Genomic DNA, 22,525 nt, shown 5'->3' on the forward strand with positions numbered 1-22,525 from the left:
TGCAGCTGCTAGTGCCAACATTGATACACGCTGGTATGGGGCTTGTGACTTCTCACTATAATAAAAGGTGAGAGCACAATGTGCATGTCTGTGTCAATCCATGGTTGACATTACTCTATGTTCCACCTGGTGCAGTTCTTTTTGTGTTACTTATAGCACTATTCCATAAAGGAAGACTGCTTCCCACTTCTGGGATCTTGGCAGATTCAACTTGGACCCAATGTAAAAGGCTGATGAGGTTTTATCACCAGCCTTCGAAGTTCCTCCCTCTCCTGTTCCCAGCAGATACATAGCTGTAAAAGCAGCCTACTAAGCAAATCTGTTGCCACTTGCCTGGGAGCCGGATTCTGCAATCATCTTGTTTAGGTGCTGAGTGGTGAGTCTTTAACTAGTCTTATCTTGTCCGAGCTCATTGCGGCAGTAAATACAGCCAGGCTATATTGCTGAAAAATTAGAATTATTGCATTGTTTAATATATTTTGTTGTATTGAATATATTTGTTCACGTTCCTTAACATAGAATCAACATACCGTGCAGTCCAGTGCAGACAGTATTATTTCACCAAAATCACTTGTTGGTCCACACCTGGAATACTGTGAATAGTTATAGGTATGACAGGGGTTGCATTATCAAAAATGACCAGTTGTCCATAAGCGGTAAAATTTGAGACAATATGAAGCATCAAAATGATCACTGAGTTTATTCCCAAACTATTTAAATCTTTTAAAAGGTTTCATAAAATGTATAAAAGGGTTTTCAGATACCTATACAGTATCTTATTGATGGGGGTCCGACACCCGGGACCCTGCCGATCAGCTGTTTGAGAAGGCACTGGGGTTCGCAGTAGTGCCGGGGCCTTCTCACAACTTATCCTAGGCCATGTGACGTCAAGTTAATCTGTCACATGGCCTATGCACAGCTCAGCCCTATTGAAGTGAATGGGACAGAGCTGCGATACCAAGCACAGCCGCTATACAATGCACAGTGCTGTACTTGGTAAGCTGAGAGAAGGCCACAGCGCTGCTGCAAGTGCCAGTGCCTTTTCAAACAGCTGTTAGGCGGGAGTCCTGGGTGTCACCCACCGATCAGATACTGATGACCTATCCAGAGGATAGAAAAAACAACTTGAAAGCAGCACAAACGTACCACCTAGACTTCCTAAGGAATGCCTCAGCCAGTCAGCAACCATGGATCCTTTACGGTCACTCCTTAGATAATCCAATGCAATCGACAGCAGCATGTCCTTCAAAGATTTTAAAATCCTTGAAGGACATGCTGCCGTTGATTGCATTTGGACTATCCAGAGGATAGGTCATCAGTATAAAACTACCAGGAAAACCCCTTAGATTTTAATGAAAGAATGGTACCATCTACAGCAAAAAACATAAGAGGAACAGCCAGAAACTCATCAATGATACCTGCAATCCGTCGCTCGGCTATTTTCAGTAGTCCCATAGAAATTCATGGAGGGTGGCTGCGCATGCACGGTGCACCCTCCACCACTTTGCAGGCTCCGTTGTAAGGATAAGTGTGGGTCCCCCAATGTCCAAGATGGGATAATCCCTTTAAGTAACTGACTGGACCTCTATATAGTGTCTGGAGACAGAATACAAATGACCTGACTAAGAACAAATAGATGTAATAGGAGTACATTTCCAAAGCTTCACTATGTTCATTCAGGTTGTGGGTGGACCCTAGCATCAAACCCAATATCAGATTGTTTGTCCAACTGTCTCTTGTTTCTGCCCCAGAATTTCCAATGTAAGGGTCCATTCACACGTCTGCAAAATGGGTCCGCATCCGTTCCGCATTTTCGCGGAACAGATGCAGACCTATTTATTTTAAATGGGGCAGCAAAAGATGTAGACAGCACACTGTGTGCTGTCCGCATCTGCACTTCCGTTCTGCAGCCCCGCAAAAAAGAGAACATGTCCTATTCTTGTCCGCAGACACAGACAAGAAAAGGCATTTCTATTATAGTGCCGGTGTCCGTGTTTTGCGGATCCACAACAAAACAGTTGCGGACGTGTGAATGGACCCTTACTGTAGCTAGATGTGCTGAATTAAGAACATCTCATAGGCGATAGATATGTACAGTTGCAAGAAAAAGTATGTGAACCCTTTGGAATGATATGGATTTCTGCACAAATTGGTCATAAAATGTGATCTGATCTTCATCTAAGTCACAACAATAGACAATCACAGTCTGCTTAAACTAATAACACACAAAGAATTAAATGTTACCATGTTTTTATTGAACACACCATGTAAACATTCACAGCGCAGATGAAAAAAGTATGTGAAACCTTGGATTTAATAACTGGTTGAACCTCCTTTAACAGCAATAACTTCAACCAAAAGTTTCCTGTAGTTGCAGATCAGACGTGCACAACGGTCAGGAGTAATTCTTGACCATTCCTCTTTACAGAACTGTTTCAGTTCAGCAATATTCTTGGGATGTCTGGTGTGAATCGCTTTCTTGAGGTCATGCCACAGCATCTCAATCGGGTTGAGGTCAGGACTCTGACTGGGCCACTCCAGAAGGTGTATTTTCTTCTGTTTAAGCCATTCTGTTGTTGATTTACTTCTATGCTTTGGGTCGTTGTCCTGTTGCAACACCCATCTTCTGTTGAGCTTCAGCTGGTGGACAGATGGCCTTAAGTTCTCCTTCGATGATAGCAATCCGTCCAGGCCCTGACGCAGCAAATCAGCCCCAAACCATGATGCCCCCACCACCATACTTCACAGTTGGGATGAGGTTTTGATGTTGGTGTGCTGTGCCTCTTTTTCTCCACACATAATGTTGTGTGTTTCTTCCAAACAACTCAACTTTGGTTTCATCTTTCCACAGAATATTTTGTCATTACTGCTGTGGAACATCTGGGTGCTCTTGTGCAAACTGTAAACGTGCAGCAATGGGGGTTTTTTGGACAGAAGTGGCTTCCTCTGTGGTATCCTCCCATGAAATCCATTCTTGTTTAGTGTTTTACGTATCGTAGATTCGCTAACAGGGATGTTAGCATATGCCAGAGACTTTTGTAAGTCTTTAGCTGACACTCTAGGATTCTTCTTCACCTCATTGAGCAGTCTGCGCTGTGCTCTTGCAGTCATCTTTACAGGACGGCTACTCCTAGGGAGAGTAGCAGCAGTGCTGAACTTTCTCCATTTATAGACAATTTGTCTTACTATGGACTGATGAACAGCAAGGCTTTGGAGATACCTTTATAACCCTTTCCAGCTTTATGCAAGTCAACAATTCTTAATCGTAGGTCTTTTGAGAGCTCTTTTGTGCGAGGCATCATTCACATCAGGCAATGCTTCTTGTGAAAAGCAAACCCAGAACTGGCGTGTGTTTTTTATAGGGCAGGGCAGCTGTAACCAACACCTCCAATCTCTTCTCATTGATTGGACTCCAGTTGGCTGACACCTCACTCCAATTAGCTCTTGGAGGTGTTATTAGTCTAGGGGTTCACATACTTTTTCCACCTGCACTGTGAATGTTTACATGGTGTGTTCAATAAAAACATGGTAACATTTAATTATTTGTGTGTTATTAGTTTAAGCAGACTGTGATTATCTAGTGTTGTGACTTAGATGAAGATTAGATCACATTTTATGACCAATTTGTGCAGAAATCCATATCATTCCAAAGGGTTCACATACTTTTTCTTGCAACTGTATGTACCAATTGTTATACCTTCTTAATAACGAAGCAAGGGGCAGCGTTCTAACTGTGATTGTCCGATGCACCTATGAACCTGCCTCTATTTAGGCATTTCATAGATGCACTTAGTGACTACATCAGCCATTTCAACAAATGAACCTGTAGAAATATTCCATTGCAGCAGTGGTTGTGATAAACTTAAAGGGGTTGTCCAGGAAAAATTTACGTAGGACAAAACGCCCATTTGCCATTGGGCTTAATTTTTCTTGTACCTGTCTGCACATCATGGATTTAATTCAATATGCACTAGCTTACCATAGCTTTTTCTCTTTTTAATGGATATAATAAATTGTTGAAGTTTGAACAGAATTAGAGCTGGATTCTGGTTTTGTTGTATGGATACGTATCTAGGAAGACACTGAGGAACACGTGCGCTACTGCACTAAGCAGGATGCCAGTCCGGTATCTCAAGGACCGTTTTCCACAGATGTGTGAATTTAGCCTAATAGAGTGCCATTCATGTATATCCAAGAAAATCAACACACCCTTAAAGCCCCCAAACTTCCCCCTATATCAGCCTTTAGGCACCATTCCGTATATTTAAACCGTGTCACAATAAGGTTAATGGCCTCCCTAGACGCTATTATAAACTTATTCAGTTTTTTGAAAAAAGGGGCCATTTGGTAACCTTATGTTGCAGGGCATAAGTGCTATCATGATGCATATATAAAGACAATTTGTTGGTCACCACATGTACCGTGGGAAGTTCAGGCCTTAACCAGAACTGGAGCAACGTTCGCTTTAAACTTTAACTTTTATTGATCCATCCAGTTACAATAGAAACGGCAAGGCCAACTTTTCAGTCCCTCCCGGACCTTGATCACGGCCTCAATGCCTTTAGAATAAGACAACGTGGGAGAGGAGTTTTAACATTTTAGGCACGTGTCTGGGACATAGCGTGGGATCCTATATCATCGGCGCGCCTCTAGAATAAGGGCTGGCTGAATGTTGGTGTATGTACACAAATATGCAATGGGGTCTGTATTTATATGAATAAAATGTGACTCATACAATACAATTTATACAATATAACTTATATCATGATTTACACACAGCTACAGTATATAGGACAATTCATAGCAGTGACCTATCCTAGAACCACTGCAGATCAGCTGTTTGCGGGAGCTGCTGTGGCCATAACCAGGCACAGGAACATCATAGCTCTGTACACTATGTGGTGGCAGTGCCTGGCAATGACGGATCATGATAGGAATGTTTGAGTCGGCAGTCCCAGGCCCGAAATCTCTAGGGGCCCAACACAGCCCCAAACGCCCACATAACAAAATGCATTTATCTACATTCCTACATACAGTATCTCACAAAAGTGAGTACACCCCTCACATTTTGTAAATATTTTATTATATCCTTTCATGGGACAATACTGAAGATATGACACTTTGATACAATGTAGTCAGTGTACAGCTTGTATAAGGGTACTTTCACACTTGCGGCAGAGGATTCCGGCAGGCAGTTCCGTCGCGGATGACATATGTCAGACGGATCCGGATGCGAATCCGTCTGACAAATGCATTGAAATAACGGATCTGTCTCTCCGGTGTCATCCAGAAAAACTGATCTGGCACTAATCAGGGAACACTTAATGCGGGATCCGGCACTAATACATTTCAATGGAAATGAATGCCGGATCGGGCATTCCGGCATGTGTTCTGGATTTTTGGCTGGAGAGAAAACATGCTGCGGTATTTTCACTGGCCAAAAAACGTAAGAGGGACTGAACTGATGCATACTGAACGGAATGCTCTCCATTCAGAATGCATTAGGATACTCTGACGGAACTCAACACCGAAAAAGAAAAACGCTAGTGTGAAAGTACCCTAAGGCCCCTTGCAGACGAGCGTTCCTCCCGCAGTGAATCCGCATCGTAGCACCCGGCCTGACCTCCCATAGCATTATATTGATTTATAATGCTATATAAACCTTACAGTTCTGGAATGTACTGGATAACACTGGCAACATTATGCCAGTGTTATCCAGTACATTCCAGAACTGTAAGGCTGCGTTCACACGGGCGAGATTTCCGCGCGGGTGCAATGCGGTAGGTGAACGCATTGCACCCGCACTGAATCTGGACCCATTCATTTCAATGGGGCTGTTCAGATGAGCGATGATTTTCACGCATCACTTATGCGTTGCGTGAAAATCGCAGCATGCTCTATATTCTGCGTTTTTCACGCAACGCAGGCCCCATAGAAGTGAATGGGGTTGCGTGAAAATCGCATGCATCCGCAAGCAAGTGCGGATGCGGTGCGATTTTCACGCACGGTTGCTAGGTGACTGTCTATACACTGTATTATTTTCCCTTATAACATGGTTATAAGGGAAAATAATAGCATTCTGAATACAGAATGCTTAGTAGAAGGTCAATTGAGGGTTAAAAAATAAAAAAAATTAACTCACCTTGTCCTCTTGTTCGCGTAGTTCTCCCGGTCTTTAGTTCTTTAAAAAGATGAACTATGGGCTAAAGGACCTTTGATGACGTAAGATCACATGCTCCAATCACATGGTCCATCACCGCGGTGATGGACCATGTGATTGGAGCATGTGATCTTACGTCATCAAAGGTCCTTTAGCCCATAGTTCATCTTTTGAGAAGTAAAGAAGAGACCGGGACTTACGCGAACAAACGGAGAAGGTGAGTTAATTTTTTTTATTTTTTTTAACCCTCAACTGATCACCTACTATGCATTCTGTTTTCAGAATGCTATTATTTTCCCTTATAACCATGTTATAAGGGAAAATAATAACATCTACACAACACCTAACCCAAACCTGAACTTCTGTGAAGAAGTTCGGGTCTGGGTACCACAGTCGGTTTTTTATCACGCGCGTGCAAAACACATTGCACACGCACGATAAAAACTGAACAACGGAACGCAATCGCAGTCAAAACTGACTGCAATTGCATTCCTACTCGCGCGGGTTTGCCGCAACACAACAGGACGCATCCGGAACTAATCCGGACACGCTCGTGTGAACCCAGCCTAAGGCCTCTTTCAAGCGGGCGGCGCGTGTGAGCACCGGATAGGATGCAAGTGCGTTGCGGGAAAATCGTGCGATTTTGCCTGCGTGTGGGGTGAGTATTGTATGCGATTGCGTTGCGTTCTTCCGTTTTTTCCGCACGAGTGCAATGCATTTTGCACGCGCGTGAGAAAAAATTGAATGTGGTACCCAGACCCAAACCCGGACTTCTTCACTGAATGATGGACCATGTGATAAGCGCAGTGACGTCACCAAAGGTACTTTTCTCCCAGGTCCTCAAGGAAGAAGAAAGAAGACAAGCCGGGCTAAGTGAACAAGTGGATGAGGTGAGTTAAATATTTTTTTTTAACCCCTCCATCCCTAATTTACTTGGCATGCTATTATTTTACCTTATAACCATGTTATAAGGGAAAATAATAAAGATCAGGTCCCCATCCCAATCGTCACCTAGCAACCATGCATGAAAATTGCACCGCATCCGCACTTGCTTGCGGATGCTTGCGATTTTCACGCAGCCCTATTCACTTCTATGGGGCCTGCGTTGCGTACAACGCACGCACAATATAGAGCTTGCTGCGATTTTCACGCAACACACAAGTGATGAGTAAAAATCACCGCTCATGTGCACAGCCCCATTGAAGTGAATGGGTCCGGATTCAGTGCGGGTGCAATGCGTTCACCTCACGCATTGCACCTGCGCATAATTCTCACCCATGTGAAAGGGGCCTAAGGGTTACATAGCATCATAAATCAATATAATACTATGTGACCCCCTGCAGCGCTGGGAGTTCAGGCCGGTTGCTGTGATGCGGACTCGCTGCAAGAGGAACGCTCATCTGCAAGGAGCCTAACAGTGTAAACTTGGCGTGCCCTCAAAATAACTCAACACACAGCCAATGTCTAAACCACTGGCAACAAAAGTGAGTACACCCCCCCCAGTGAAAATTGCCAAATTGTTCCCAAAATGTCAATATTTTGTGTGCCCATCATTATTTTCCAGCACTGCCTTAACTTTCTAGGGCATGGAGTTCACTAGAGCTTCACAGGTTGCCACTGTAATCCTCTTCCACTCCTCCATGACGACATCACAGAGCTGGTGGATGTTAGAGACCTTGCGCTCCTCTACCTTCCATTTAAGGATACCCCACAGATGCTCAATAGGGTTTAGGTCTGGAGATATGCTTGGCCAGTCCAGCACTCTTTAGCAAGGCTGTGGTATTCCAGGAGGTGTGTTTGGGGAGACCATCTGAACCAAATAAGTTTATCTTGGTCTCATCAGACCACAGAACATGGTTCCAGTAATCCATGTCCTTAGTCTGCTTGTCTTCAGCAAACTGTTTGTGGGCTTTCTTGTGGATCATCTTTAGAAGAGGCTTCCTTCTGGGACTACAGCTACGCAAACCAATTAGATCTAGTGTATGGTCTAAGCACTGACAGGCTGTACCCCCCCCCCCCCCCACCACCACCTTTAACATCTGCAGTAATGCTGGCAGCAGGTGCACTCAACTTCTTTGGTCAACCATGGCCTGTTCTGAGTAGAATCGGTCTTGTTAAACCGCTGTATGGTCTTGGCCACCGTGCTGCAGCTCAGTTTCAGGGTGTTAGCAATCTTCTTATAGTCTAGGCCATCTTTATGTAACATAGTACATAAGGCCGAAAAAAGACATTTGTCCATCCAGTTCGGCCTGTTATCCTGCAAGTTGTAGAGCAGCAATTCTTTTTTTTTCAGATCCTCAGAGAGTTAAGGTGCCATGTTGAACTTCCAGTGACCAGCATGAGAGTGTGTGAGAGCGATAACACCAAATTTAACACACCTGCTCCCCATTCACTAAAGAGTCACATGACAACGGGGAGAGAAAATGGCTAATTGGGCACAATTTGGCCATTTGCACTTAGGGGTGTATTCACTTTTGTTGCCAGCGATTTAGACATTAATCGCTGTGTGATTAATTATTTTTAGAGCACACCAAATTTACACTGTTATACAAGCTATACACTGGCTACTTTACATTGTATCAAAGTGTCAGATCTTTAGATAAACAGATTTCCAGCACGAAGGAGATAAAATCTTGCACGTTCTTTATTGAATATTTCAAACGTACACACGGTGCAGTGAAAGAGGTCCCTCCATGTCCCTGAATATATGCTGATATCTCAAGAATGCTGCTACATACAAAGATAACTAAGGTATTGTTTTAATCAGCATGATCAACCCTACCAGACACTATGCCTGGTTTAATAGGGTTGTGTAAGCTGACAGAGGCTCTTTAAAAATGGTCACAGTCAGTTTAAAATGGCATCCATTTTCTGGTCGTTTATCAGTTTTTAATGGCTGTTTTGCATCAGTTTTTAACAGTCATTAAAAACTGATTAATTTCAGTGTTTTTTTTAGATAATGACTCCCATAGTGCCCCTGTCAGGATAAGGAGACTACTGCCACACACAAACAGGGATAGTGCAGCACTAAAGCTTCCCGGATCCACGATCCCTAACTTCTTGCACAGTTACCCTAAGCAGTGACCCCTACAACTGGGCGGCAGTCCCTATACCAGTGATGGCGAACCTTTTGGAGACCAAGTGCCCAAACTGCAACACAAAACCCACTTATTTATCGCAAAGTGCCAACACAGCAATTTAACCTGAATACTACAGTCCAATATGGTATATCATCCATGTACTTTATTATTTAACCTCTTGGGGACATAGAGCATACAGGTACGCCCTGATGTCCCGGTACTTAAGGACACAGGGCGTATCTATACGCCCTGTGTATTTCCGATCACCGCCGCGCGGCGGGGGGTGATGCTGAAAATGCTGAAATCATTCATTCAGCAGGCACTCTGTCACAATGCCAAGGGGGGTCCTGTGACCCCCCCCGTATCGGCGATCGCTGCAAACCGCAGGTCAATTCAGACCTGTGGTTTGCAGTGCTTTCGGAAGTTTCTGATCCGCGTGGTCCGTGACTGCGGGAATCAGAAACTTCAAAATGACAGATCTTTTAATTTTTACCAGCCCCCCTGCAGCTCTCATTGATATGTGCCGGTGGGCTGTGCGGGGGAAGGTTGGTGCGAGCGGTGCTGGCGGTGTCGGTGGGCGGGCGGCCATCACCCCCCCGCCGCGCAGCGGTGATCGGTTAAATTGTCGTGTTGGCACATAGCTGACACTCTGCTTGAAACGGCAAACATCTGTGCTGTGATGTCAGCCGTTTAACCCCTTCCATGCCATGGTCCGTAGGGACCGCTGTATGGAAGGGGTTAACAGGGAGGGAGCTCCCTCCCTCTCCCATAGGGGGCTGCTATGCCGTTTCAGCCCCCGATTCTTGACGGGATCACAGAGGGAGGGGGCCGCCCTCCCTGCCCATCACCCGCTGCTCTGTTGTGGCAGCGGGTAATAGTTACCATGGCAACCGGACGCCTTCACAGGCCATGGTAAGGCTAGGTCTGATCAGACTTCTACTAAAGGCAGAAGTCTGATCAGGCTAAGTGTAAAGTGAAAATACAGTACAGTACACTATATAGTGTACTGTATTGTATTATACAGACATCAGACCCACTGGATCTTCAAGAACCAAGTGGGTCTGGGTAAAAAAAAAAAAAGTGAAAAATAAATAACAAAACACATTTATCACTCTTAAAAAATAAAAAAATTTTATATAATAAAAAAAATATTGTTAATGCACTACACATGTTTGATATCACTTGATATTTGATATCACTGCGTCCATAATGACCTGATCTATGAAATGGTCATGTTACTTTCCCCGCACGGTGAACGCCATAAAAAAAAAACTATGATCAAATTGAAATTTTGCCCACCTTACTTCCCAAAAAAGGTAATAAAAGTGATCAAAAAAGTCGTATATACGCCAAAATGGTACCAATCAAATCGGCACCTCATCCCACAAAAATTTAGCCCCTACATGAGACAATCGCCCAAAAAGTAAAAATAAATATGGCTCTCAGACTATGGAGACACTAAAACATGATTTTAAAGTAAAATAAATAAAAAAAACTATACATATTAGGTATCGCCGGGTCCGTAAGAACCTGCTCTATAAAAATATCTCATGACCTAACCCCTCAGGTAAATACCGTAATTTTTTTTAAATAAAAACAGTATCAAAAAAGCAATTTGTGTCACCTCACATCACAAAAAGTGTAACAGCAAGCGATCAAAAAGTTATATGCCTCCCAAAATAGTACCAATAAAACCGCCATCTCATCCTGCAAAAAATGAGCCCCTACATAGAACAATCGCCCAAAAAAATAAAAAAAATATGTCTCTCAGACTATGGAGACATTAAATCATGATAATTTTTTTTTTTTTAAATGATATTATTGTGTAAAACTTAAATAAATACATAAAAGTATACATATTAGGTATCGACGCGTCCGTAAAAACCTGCCCTATAAAAATAACATGACATAACCCCTCAGGTGAACACAGAAAAAAAATTATATAAATACGGTGTCAAAAGCCATTTTTGTCACCTTACATCACAAAAAGTGTAATAGCAAGCGACCAAAATGTCATATGCACCCCAAGATAGTGCCAATCAAACCGACATCTCACCCCGCAAAAAATGAGACCCTACATAAGATAGTCGCCCAAAAAAAAATAAATAAAAATATGGCTTTCAGAATGTAGAGACACTAAAAAAGAATTTTTTTCAAAAATGCTTTATTATGTAAAACTCAAACAAAAAATCCAAAATCATATTTCATATATCAATCATATTTGGTATTGTCACATCCATAACAACCTTCTCTATAGAAATAGCACACGATCTAACCTGTCAGATCAACGATGAAAATAACAAAAAATAAAAGCAAGGGTTAACAGCCAAACAAAACTCAATATTTATTGCCCCGATTGTGTAGTTTGCAGAAACACCCCATATGTGGTCGTAAACTGCTGTATGGCCAAACGGCAGGGCACAGAAGGAAGGGAACGCCATATGGTTTTTGGAAGGCAGACTTTGCTGGACTGTTTTTTTGACACCATGTCCCATTTGAAGCCCCCCGATGTACCCCTAGAGTAGAAACTTAAAAAAGTGACTCCATCTAAGAAACTACATCCCTCAAGGTATTCAAAACTGATTTTACAAACTTTGTTAACCTTTTAGGTGTTCCATAAGAGTTATTGGCAAATGGAGATGAAATTTCTGAATTTCTATTTTTTGTTACCTTGCCTCAAAAAAAGTGTAATATAGAGCAACCAGAAATCATATTTACCCTAAAATAGTACCTACAAAACTGCCACCTTATCCCGTAGTTTCCAAAATGGGTCACTTTTTTGGAGTTTTTACTGTAGGAGTGCATAAGGGGGGCTTCAAATGGGACATGGTGTAAATAAACCAGTCCAGCAAAATCTGCCTTCCAAAAACTTAATGGCGTTCCCTTCCTTCTGTGCCCTGCCGTGTGCCCGTACAGCAGTTTACAACCACATATGGGGTGTTTCTGCAAACTTCTGAACCAGGGCAATAAATTTTGAGTTTTGTTTGGCTGTTAACCCTTGCTTTGTTACTGGAAAAAATGGATTAAAATGGAAAATTTGCCAAACAATTGAAATTCTGAAATGTTATCTCCATTTGCCATTAACTCCTGCGGAACTCCTAAAGGGTTAACAAAGTTTGTAAAATCTGTTTTGCATACCTTGAGGGGTGTAGTTTCTAGAATGGGATAATTTTTGGGTGGTTTCTGTGGCGAAACCAACCTTGCCACTGGGTTTCGGAGGGGCCTGGCTACCAGCCTCTTGCCTCAGGATTATGGCCCATACTAACTTTAAAGGAGAAGACAGACCGGCCGCACAGCTTAAATCTGTCTTTGGAATTGTATTTTATGTTATGTGAGGGTACCCAGATAGCAAATTTTATTGTATTCGTGTAGTCTGAGTGCCATTCACCCAATAATATGCACTCAGACTTGAGCTATCTGGGGATATGTTAAATGTCTGTGTTTACTGTAAGGGTTGTGACATTGCATGTTTAAATGGTGATTTCTGTCCTGTTGTCCCCACATGTGTATTGGCGATTTCCCTTTGTCTTGAGAGATAATTGAATTACTCCTCGGGTGTTTCCAGGGCAGGAGAGGAGGAAACCATGATGCATTGTGGGGATGTATTGTGTCTGTGTATCCTGAATTGCTGCATATCTGTCCTGTGTCACAGTCTTCCTTCTGGTCCCCTAGGGGCGTGTCGACCAGATGGGGACCTGCATAAATACGGGCGGGTAGCCCTCAATAAAGAGTGCCTGTTTTATCCTTCATCATGTTGAGGCTGGTGTTTGGGTAACTGATCGACACTGGGGGATTGCTATACGCTGAAGATTTGCTATACTCCCCTGGCTTTACTACTAGCTCTTGTAAGAGCTGTTCCTGCTCTCTGGTTTTAGGAGAAGTTCACCCACTGGAGCCTGGAGCCTTGTCGTAGGTCCAGGGTGGGTAGGAGACGGTGAGACCTCAACCAATGTTCGGCGGTTCGTGGGGTCTGCAGTGCGTACGGTGTCAAGTGGACTGCTTGGAATCCTCGGAAAGCACTAGGAGCAACTATCAACGGAGGTACCCGGTCGAGGTGCCAGGAGATCCGTTACATTTGGTGGCAGCGGTGGGATGGCGTCCTAGTGAGAGGAGAAGCAGCTCGGAGACACCGTTCGTGGATTTACTAAATTGGGGGCAATGCTAGTATCCGTACAGCGCCCCTGGCTACAGCAGGATGGAATCGGCTAGTCTTCGGACAGCGTTCTATGACGAGGAGGAGGAGGCAGCCGCAGACTACAGGGATGCAGACAGAAAGGAAGTCTGGTATGATGGCCTGGAAAATGCCCAGCGGCGGAGAGGTGAGAGTCTCTGTCATGGTCTTACCTTCTTGCTGTTCTCCTTCGTTTGACATGTGCTGGCGGCCATCTTGGTTTCTGGGTTCCTTGTAGCCTCCCACCCTGCGGCTCCTCCTTCCCACTGGGAGGAGCTGGATGCCTAGCTCATATATATAGGAGGTCTGTGGCTTCAGTTCCTTGCTTGGTCCTCTTGTGTTCACATGCTTCTAGACTGCTGCTGCTTCTGGTTCCTGATCCTGGTTTCGTCCGACTACCCTGCTGGTTCCTGATCCTGGTTTCGTCCGACTACCCTGCTGGTTCCTGATCCTGGCTTCGTCTGACTACCCTGCTGGTTCCTGATCCTGGCTTCGTCTGACTACCCTTCTGGTTCCTGATCTCTGGCTTCGCAAAGACTCTGCTTCGGTTTCGCCATCCGTTTGGACTTTTGCTTTACAGCTTTATTTTCAATAAAGCCTTCTTATTTTCACTTATCTCTTGTTGTACGTCTGGTTCATGGTTCCGTGACATTAGGACCAAGCATGAATTCTGACGGTACAGGGCCATCCTCGCTACCCACGCTGGTTGCCAGACTTGATCAGCAGGATCACCTGTTGGGTCGGTTCGCTGTGGCGTTGCAAACCCTGCTTGAACGCACGGCTCATTTCGCTCCCGTTGCCGATGGGTCGGTTGTCGCTCCTGGGCCCGCTCCTACTGCCGCTCCGGTTGTTGCGCCAGAGTCTACCCCGACACCTGTTGTTGCACCTGCGGTGTTTCGGGGTATGACCGGTTCTGCCCCTCTTCCACAGCGCTTTGGGGGAGAGCCAACTCAGTGCCGAGGTTTCCTTAACCAGGTGGGCATTTATTTCGAGTTGCTGCCACATGCCTTTCCTACTGAGAGATCAAAGGTGGGCTTCTTGATCTCGCTGCTCTCGGACAAGGCCTTGGCCTGGGCCAGCCCTTTATGGGAGAACAACAATCCGGTGGTTGCCGAGTTTTCCGGTTTTGTTGCTTCTCTTCGGAAGGTATTCGATGTGCCGGCTCGTGCTGCCTCTGCTGCGAAGCTCCTTATGTCCATCAGACAGGGTTCACGATCCGTAGCTGAATACGCCATTGAGTTTCGTACCCTGGCAGCAGAGGTGGGCTGGAATAATGAGGCTCTGGTCGCTGCTTTCTCTCATGGTCTCTCGGATGCCTTGAAGGATGAGGTTGCAGCTAAGGACCTACCAGTGGAGCTCGAGTCTCTTATTTCTTTCCTGATTTTGATTGACACCAGACTCAGGGAGAGACCTTCCTTTAAGGAGAGCCTGCGGAGGTTTTCTAACAGATTGGCGCCCACGTTTGCTGTCCCACCCGTGCCTCCCTCTCCTCCCACGCCTCCTGGGGATGACTTGTCTGGGGGTGAACCCATGCAGCTGGGGTTTGCTCGCCTGTCCGAGGGGTAGAGGGTACTCCGGAGACTCGAGGGCCGATGCATGTACTGTGGTCTCGGTGGGCATTTTCGGTTGGCATGTCCGAACCGTCCGGGAAACGTTCGCACCTGAGATCCTGTCGGGGGCAGATCTTGGGTGGAGTCTCCTCGTCCCCGGTTTCCCGTGTTGACAAACCACTGATCACTGTTGTCCTCTCCTGGGTCGGGGGCTCGGTGACGACCCAGGCGTTGGTGGACTCTGGTGCTGGTGGTTTGTTCATTGATAATGTGTTCGCTGCCGCCAATTCCATTCCTCTGCAGGCTCGAGGTTCCCCACTGGCTCTTGAGGCGATAGACGGCAGACCCCTTCTGCCGCCACACGTGACTCATGAGACCCTTCCAGTGGGGATAGCCATTGGTGCCGTTCACAGAGAGTCGGTCTGCCTCCAGGTTATTTCGTCTCCACACTACTCGGTGGTCTTGGGGTACCCCTGGCTCCGGAAGCATAATCCGACTTTCGATTGGAGATCGGCCGAGATCCTCTCGTGGTCACCGCAGTGTGGGGCTAGTTGCATCCATGGGTCTGTCAAGTTGCTGTGTACTTCCTCGGACTCTCTGTTGCCTCCTGAATACGAGGAGTACCGGGATGTATTCGATAAGGTGCGCGCGGTTGCCCTACCTCCGCACCGCCCATACGATTGTGCCATAGAGTTACAATCTGGTGCCGTTCCTCCTCGTGGCAAAGTCTATCCACTGTCGGTAGCGGAGAATGAGGCCATGGAGGAGTACGTGAGGGAGGCGCTTTCACGCGGACACATTCGCAAATCCTCGTCCCCGGCAGGGGCTGGATTTTTCTTTGTGAAAAAGAAGGGCGGTGAGTTGAGGCCTTGCATCGATTACAGGGGTCTCAATCGCATCACGATCAAGAACGCTTACCCGATACCCTTGATTTCCGAGCTGTTCGATCGCCTTAAAGGGGCCACGGTCTTTACCAAACTCGACCTGAGGGCGGCATATAACCTGGTAAGGATCAAGGCGGGCGATGAGTGGAAGACCGCGTTTAACACCAGGACCGGTCATTATGAATCCTTGGTTATGCCCTTTGGGTTGTGCAATGCGCCCGCAGTCTTTCAGGAATTCATCAACGATGTTTTCCGTGACCTGTTGCAGCAGTGTGTGGTGGTCTATTTGGATGACATCTTGGTATATTCTGAATCCATGGAGGCCCACATTCTGGATGTCAGACGAGTGTTGCAACGGTTACGAGTGAACAAGCTGTTCGGTAAGCTTGAGAAATGCGAATTTCACCGATCCCAGGTAACCTTCTTAGGTTACATCATTTCCGCTGAGGGGTTCTCCATGGATCCTGAGAAGGTTTCGGCTGTCTTACAGTGGCCCCAGCCCAGTGGTCTTCGTTCCCTGCAGCGCTTTTTGGGCTTCGCCAATTATTATCGGAAGTTCATCAGGGACTTTTCCATGCTAGCCAAGCCTCTCACGGATCTGACCAGGAAGGGCAGTAATTCCCAGGTCTGGCCGCTCGAGGCCATCCGAGCTTTTGAGGCTCTAAAGTCCGCCTTTGTGTCGGCTCCGATTCTGTCGCATCCCAACCCTGGGTTGCCCTTTGTCCTCGAGGTGGACGCGTCTGAGACGGGAGTAGGCGCCCTTCTGTCTCAGCGTAGAACACCAGAGGGTCCTCTGCTTCCTTGTGGGTTTTACTCCCGGAAACTGTCTTCCGCGGAGTGCAACTATCAGATTGGTGACAGGGAGTTATTGGCCATCGTGCAGGCCCTTAAAGAATGGAGGCACTTGCTCGAGGGTTCGGTGGTTCCGGTCCTCATCCTGACGGACCACAAGAATCTGACCTACCTTTCTGAGGCCAAGAGATTGACACCACGTCAGGCCAGATGGGCTCTGTTCTTGTCACGTTTTAATTACGTGGTCTCCTACCTACCCGGTTCCAAGAACATCAGGGCGGATGCCTTATCACGGCAGTACTCCGAGCTGTCCAGGGAGGAGTCGATTCCGACTTCGGTCATACCTCCGAATCAGATCTTGGCCGCCATTCTGTCGGGTATTTATTTCATATAAGATATGAAATCATAAAAATTATGATTTCATATTTTTATGAAATATGAAAAATTAAAAATTAATTTTTTTATTGGCGGACATATAAACGCCAGTTCTTTTATTGATGAGATCTAAAGTTAATTTGTGCAGATAATGAAACAGGGTGCAATTAATTATATAAAATATAATTTATTACAAATAAATACATGCAGTAAAAATGGCATACAAATGAATACAAGGATAATATCAAAATTGACCACAAAATGATGCTCCGCCGTTTACGCCGGGCTTACTTAATTTAGTACACCAAGTATAATACAATGTTATTCAAATTATTATCAAATTATTACCGATTATTAAAATATTATAATGTAACAATAACAACAAAACAATAGAAATGAATATGTGGAAAATCCCTTATGCTCAATCAAAGAATATGGCAGTAAGAGACACCTTATAAATACGCCCGTTGGCCTAACTACGGATAATAATATCCGATCAGAGATTCTACTCTGATATCAATATTACAGGAATTCTAATGATGTGCACGTTCATTAAAATTTCCCATAAAAATATTGTTTTAACACTATTGACCCACTAATAATGGGGTCTCAACTATATGCCAATTGGAGCGATTTATAATTACTGCAAATGAAATAAATTATACATTACCCCTGGCTTTGGGATAAAGAGCTTTTAGAATGGACTCAGCTTTCCAAGGTTCAGATATGTCCCGTCCTATGGTATGTTCCTGACGTGTGAAGTGATGCTGATGAATGAATCTTTGTAAAGAGTTCCGTTGTGAAGAAGTCCTTGTGAAGTTTTTCTTTTTTGTGAAGTTTGTGAAGTGTCTGTGAAGAAGTTTTTTTTTCTCTCCCAAAAACTGGATCAGATATCCCCATCCTTATCTATGCCCATCCCCTCTTGGAATAGGGATTACCAATTAGATAAGGTGGGTGTGACGTATGTTAAACATGGGGATGATGTCACTTAACTGACATTCCTCAGAAACTTCTGCCCATCTACCATTTGATGGCCCTGTTGTATCATATACAATTTTGAATACTTTAAGAATTAACATATATACAGATTGTTTTATTACTACTTAAACTTTGCCCTTTCACACCTTAAATCAATTAGGAGGGGCTCTTTCTGACACTTTGCTCAGACTGACTGGCGGTATCAGAAGTTTTCCTAATCCCTGAATTTATGGGGCAGATAGGAGTAATGATGGTTTTTCTGGTTTGTGTATCTTAACTGTCTCAGCGATTGAGTGATGATGTTTGAGATAACATCAGCTCCTCTAAAATAAACCCTATTTAAGAAATTTCCACTTAAACACATTTTATATCCCCTGGAATATACCCTCTCAGTGAGATACAGACATATAAAGAGACATTAATAATATTTGGTTATAATACATCAATATCACATAGTATATATGAATCATTAATAAGTTCAAACGCTAAATAAATGCACACACCAGATGTGTTTTATGGACGTCTCTTATCAGATCATGGTTTAGCCATGAAACACCCATTGTTCCTCAGACAGACAAGTTTAGAGAAACCACTGTAGATAAATCCATGTCTCTAAACAATAATAAAAGTATAGTCTTCTCTATATATTCACTTTTAACACATTGAACTTGCTATGAACCCATCTTGGTTTTTTTTTTCAGGTTCATGCTGATCACATGCTGTTAAAGGCAATGATCATCCATATTGAATATGGTATCATCAGATACATTGTACACTTATGAAAATGCACAACAAATCCCCCTTCATTCCAAAATATTCCATAAAATGTGAATGTATTTGGAATGCTTAAAAGGGCTTTTCATATATCTTCTTCGATGCGTAGACTTGGCTTATAATGTTCTAACCAGAGCTTGACTAAAGTTCTTCTGGAGAACCTTATCTAACGCATGACTTGGACGGTCAACAAACTCAACCATCCCATAGATCCTGCAAAACAGGATATAAGTTCGATAAAGGTTTGTTTTGATTCTCCATCTCCACGTGAATGTTTAATAGGTTCCTTTTCAATGAACCAATTTCAAGTTCCAATATCTTGATGGAGATGGAATCGGCAACTGTCATACCGGTAGTAATAACAGTGCCCACTACGCCAAAGATTATGGCGGCTACGACTGCAAAAACATGAATCACTTTGGTTTGTAGAAAACTGTTCTCTGGTCAAAGTCTTCCTTGCTTGCTCCAGGATTTGCGTAATCCGTTCTTGGGAATATCCGATGTGCATCTGGTACCAGGCTTGGATTTCCGGGGACTGGATTTCGGACACGTTGAATTGCCTTTCGACGAAAACGCGTGGATCCAGGCTGATGTAGACCTTCTGGGATAATATCCTCTTGTTCGTCAAGATGAACCCCGCTGTATCTTGTAGCATGATCCCCGATGAAGGACCTGGCACAGCAATCGGCTCAGCATGGAACTCCTTCCCCAAGATCAGGACGACGTAGATAATGGCAATCATCTTTGATGACATCTTACGCCTATAAAATATTATATGACACATATGAGTATATACATTTTTTTTTTACTTTATCCTGCAAGAAAAGAGTTACTAATACCATATACCTCTGATTGGCATAAGTTCTTTTCTTGAACAGAGTAAGTTCTGGTTTCAGAGGTGAGTTAGGAGACATTTTGTTACAGAGGAAACATACATCAGGATGGGTTAGTATGCGTTAAAGATGTAGAATAACAGATAACGTTTTTCCGTTCATACAATACCAATCCTTATTTCCGTCTTTAGCTGGAACCATAAAGTCTTTTCACCTCTTTTCATCCAACTCCTTCAATCTCTCGAAGTCGTGCACTGGGATGACAAACACGTAGCTGATTAATGTGCACCCATTTTTCAATAAATTCATCCCCCTTAGGGATTTTGATCTTGTAGACCACTGGAGATAATTTGTCAGTGATGACATAGGGACCTTTCCAGGAAGGTAGGAATTTTCTCTCCTTCACTTGATCCCGAGCGAAGTTATAGAGATATACCCGATCGGAAATTTGATACTCCTTCTGTGTAGTCTTCAGATCATAGTATGTCTTAGCACTCACTGCGGCTTTCTCTATATTTTTCTGGGCGAACGCAAAAGCATGCTTGCGTAAATTTTCCACATACTGATGCGACGTTGTAGCATTGATCAAGTTATGGTCTGTTGTCCTGTAAAGTAAATGCTGGGGTAACACCATCTTCCTTCCCGTGATCATCTCGAAGGGAGAAAGTTTAGTTGCTGCGCTTGGGGTGGCTCTGATGGCCATAAGCACCAAAGTTAACTTGACATCCCAGTCCTTACCAGATTCATTGACAAACTTTTTCAGGATGTTCACAATGGACTGGTTGTAACGTTCTACTCCACCACTAGAGGCTGGTCGATAAGCTATATGTAGCTTCCTCTTTATCCCCAGGATTTCCCACATCTTTGTCATCACCTCACTGGTGAAGTGACTTCCACGATCGGATTCGATGCGCTGGGGAAGACCAAATCTAGAAAATACATGGTTAATGAGTAGAGATGCACATGCGCTGGAACTGCATGTTTTGCACGGCAAACATTCTACCCATTTGGTGAACAAACAAGTTACGGTTAACATATACTTGTTGCCTATTGATGAAGTTGTTACTGGTCCAATGAAGTCAATTTGGATGTCTGACCATGGCATGGACATCCCCCTTTTCATCAATGGTGCCCGATGAGTGGGTCCTTGTGGCTGGAATTGAGGGCAGATTAGACATCCCTGACAATATGTTCGCACATCTTGCAGCATATGTGGCCAGTAAGCGTAGTCCCGTAGTAACTCGTACGTTATTTTCTCACCTCGATGACCAGCTGTTGGGGCATCATGTGCATGTTGTAACATCAGACCTCGGTATGCTGCAGGTACTATCCATTGCGTGATACCATTCTTGGAGGTTCTTATCAGCAGTTCATCCAGTAATGAGATTTGGGACTTACCTTTCATCAAAATTCGTAACTCCTCCTTACCCACACAGTCTTCCGTGGTTATGGGATAGTTATGTGGATCCTCAATGTGCTTATAAAAGAGACCAATAATTGGATCCCCCTTTTGGCTTGCAATGAGATCCTCACTAGGGGAATTTTGGCTCCACTGCGCCACATTGGCTTCAGCTCCCTTTTGGGCCTGACTCCTTGTCATAGCATCCACTTGGATAGTTCCCATGAGGTCATCAACGTCAAAGACTTCTCCATCAATGGTTGCTTGCTTGGCAAGGGAATCCGCTAGGTCATTCCCCTCTTTATCCATGCCTGGATATTTTGAATGACCTCTTACCTTCTTCCAATAAATGGTAAGACTGTGGGCGGTAACCATCTCATCAATTTTACAAAACATCTTTCCATGCTTTACTGGCTTGTTATTACTTCTCATCCAGTCTGATCTTTTCCATCCGGGAAAGTATTCCACAAAGCTGTTACGAATATAGTCAGAATCTGTGATGATTACAAACTCCTTAACATCATATTCGATAGCCATTTGTACGGCTTTGTACACAGCAGTTCTGCAACTTGGCTGCTTTTGGAACCAATCTTGTATCCAACGGATACATCCAGGAATGTATTATTCCATACGACTCCAATACCTGCAACCAATGTACGTTCGGATCCTTCATCGACATGGAAGGAGCAGCCGTCTACGTACACACATGGTAACAATTTGCAATACTCCTCTTCATAAGATTTATATGGTGATGATGATTGTTCCTCCAGGAAATCATTTTCCGTTGATTCACTTTTACGTTCCGTATGGGTACAGTCATGGAGTTCCGCTAATCCTTGAGCAACTGGGTTTTTATTATTTTGTTTGTACCTGATTTCCAATGGCCATCCCATTAAGGACATTGTCCAGGCGGTTATCCTGCTGTTTGACAAGTTTCCATCTCTTATACGATCACTCTGCAAGTATTGCAGTGGCTGATGTGCGGTCTCCACAATGATCCTTTCGCCTTGGATAAAACTCCTAAAATATTGCAAAGCCCACACAGTTGACAACAATGCTTTCTCACAATCATTGAATTTTACCTCAACCGGTGACAAGGACTTGCTGGCATAGGCGATGATCTTGTTTCGGTTTTCCTGTTTTTGGAAAAGAACTGCACTTATGCTTTTATTAGTGAAACCTGTTTCCACGAAGAAAGGTTTTCCCCCTTCTGGATAAGCAAGGCATGGAGCCTGGATAAGTTTGGCCTTGAGCTCGATTACAGCTTGCTCATGACGCTCACTCCATTCCCATTTTACTCCTTTCTTTAGCAACTGTAAAAGAGGTTTTGTAATTTCGGCATAATTATCTATGAACTTACGTGAGTAGTTCATCATGCCCAGGAATGATCTCAACTCCTTGAGATTTGTAGGAGATTTTGTCTGGGTCACTGCTTCCACCTTCTTTTTCTGTGGGTTAATTCCATCCGCAGTGACTTCATGACCTAGGAAATTAACCTTGGTCCGGCACCATTGAGCCTTCTGCAAAGA

The 22,525-nt window shown here is 44.2% G+C and overlaps 1 protein-coding gene across 1 annotated transcript in view; it reads left to right on the plus strand.

The window, feature by feature from the left end:
- The first annotated feature begins 301 nt into the window (after window positions 1–301).
- Window positions 302–22,525, plus strand: part of LOC121005287 (gastrula zinc finger protein XlCGF8.2DB-like) — a 52,061-nt gene continuing 29,837 nt past the window's right edge. Inside the window, exon 1 of the mRNA XM_040437932.1 lies at window positions 302–376. The gene's annotated coding sequence lies outside the window, so the exon portion shown is untranslated. The remainder of the gene's footprint in view (window positions 377–22,525) is intronic.

Source organism: Bufo bufo, chromosome 6 (assembly GCF_905171765.1).
Source record: "Bufo bufo chromosome 6, aBufBuf1.1, whole genome shotgun sequence".
NCBI lineage: Eukaryota > Metazoa > Chordata > Amphibia > Anura > Bufonidae > Bufo > Bufo bufo.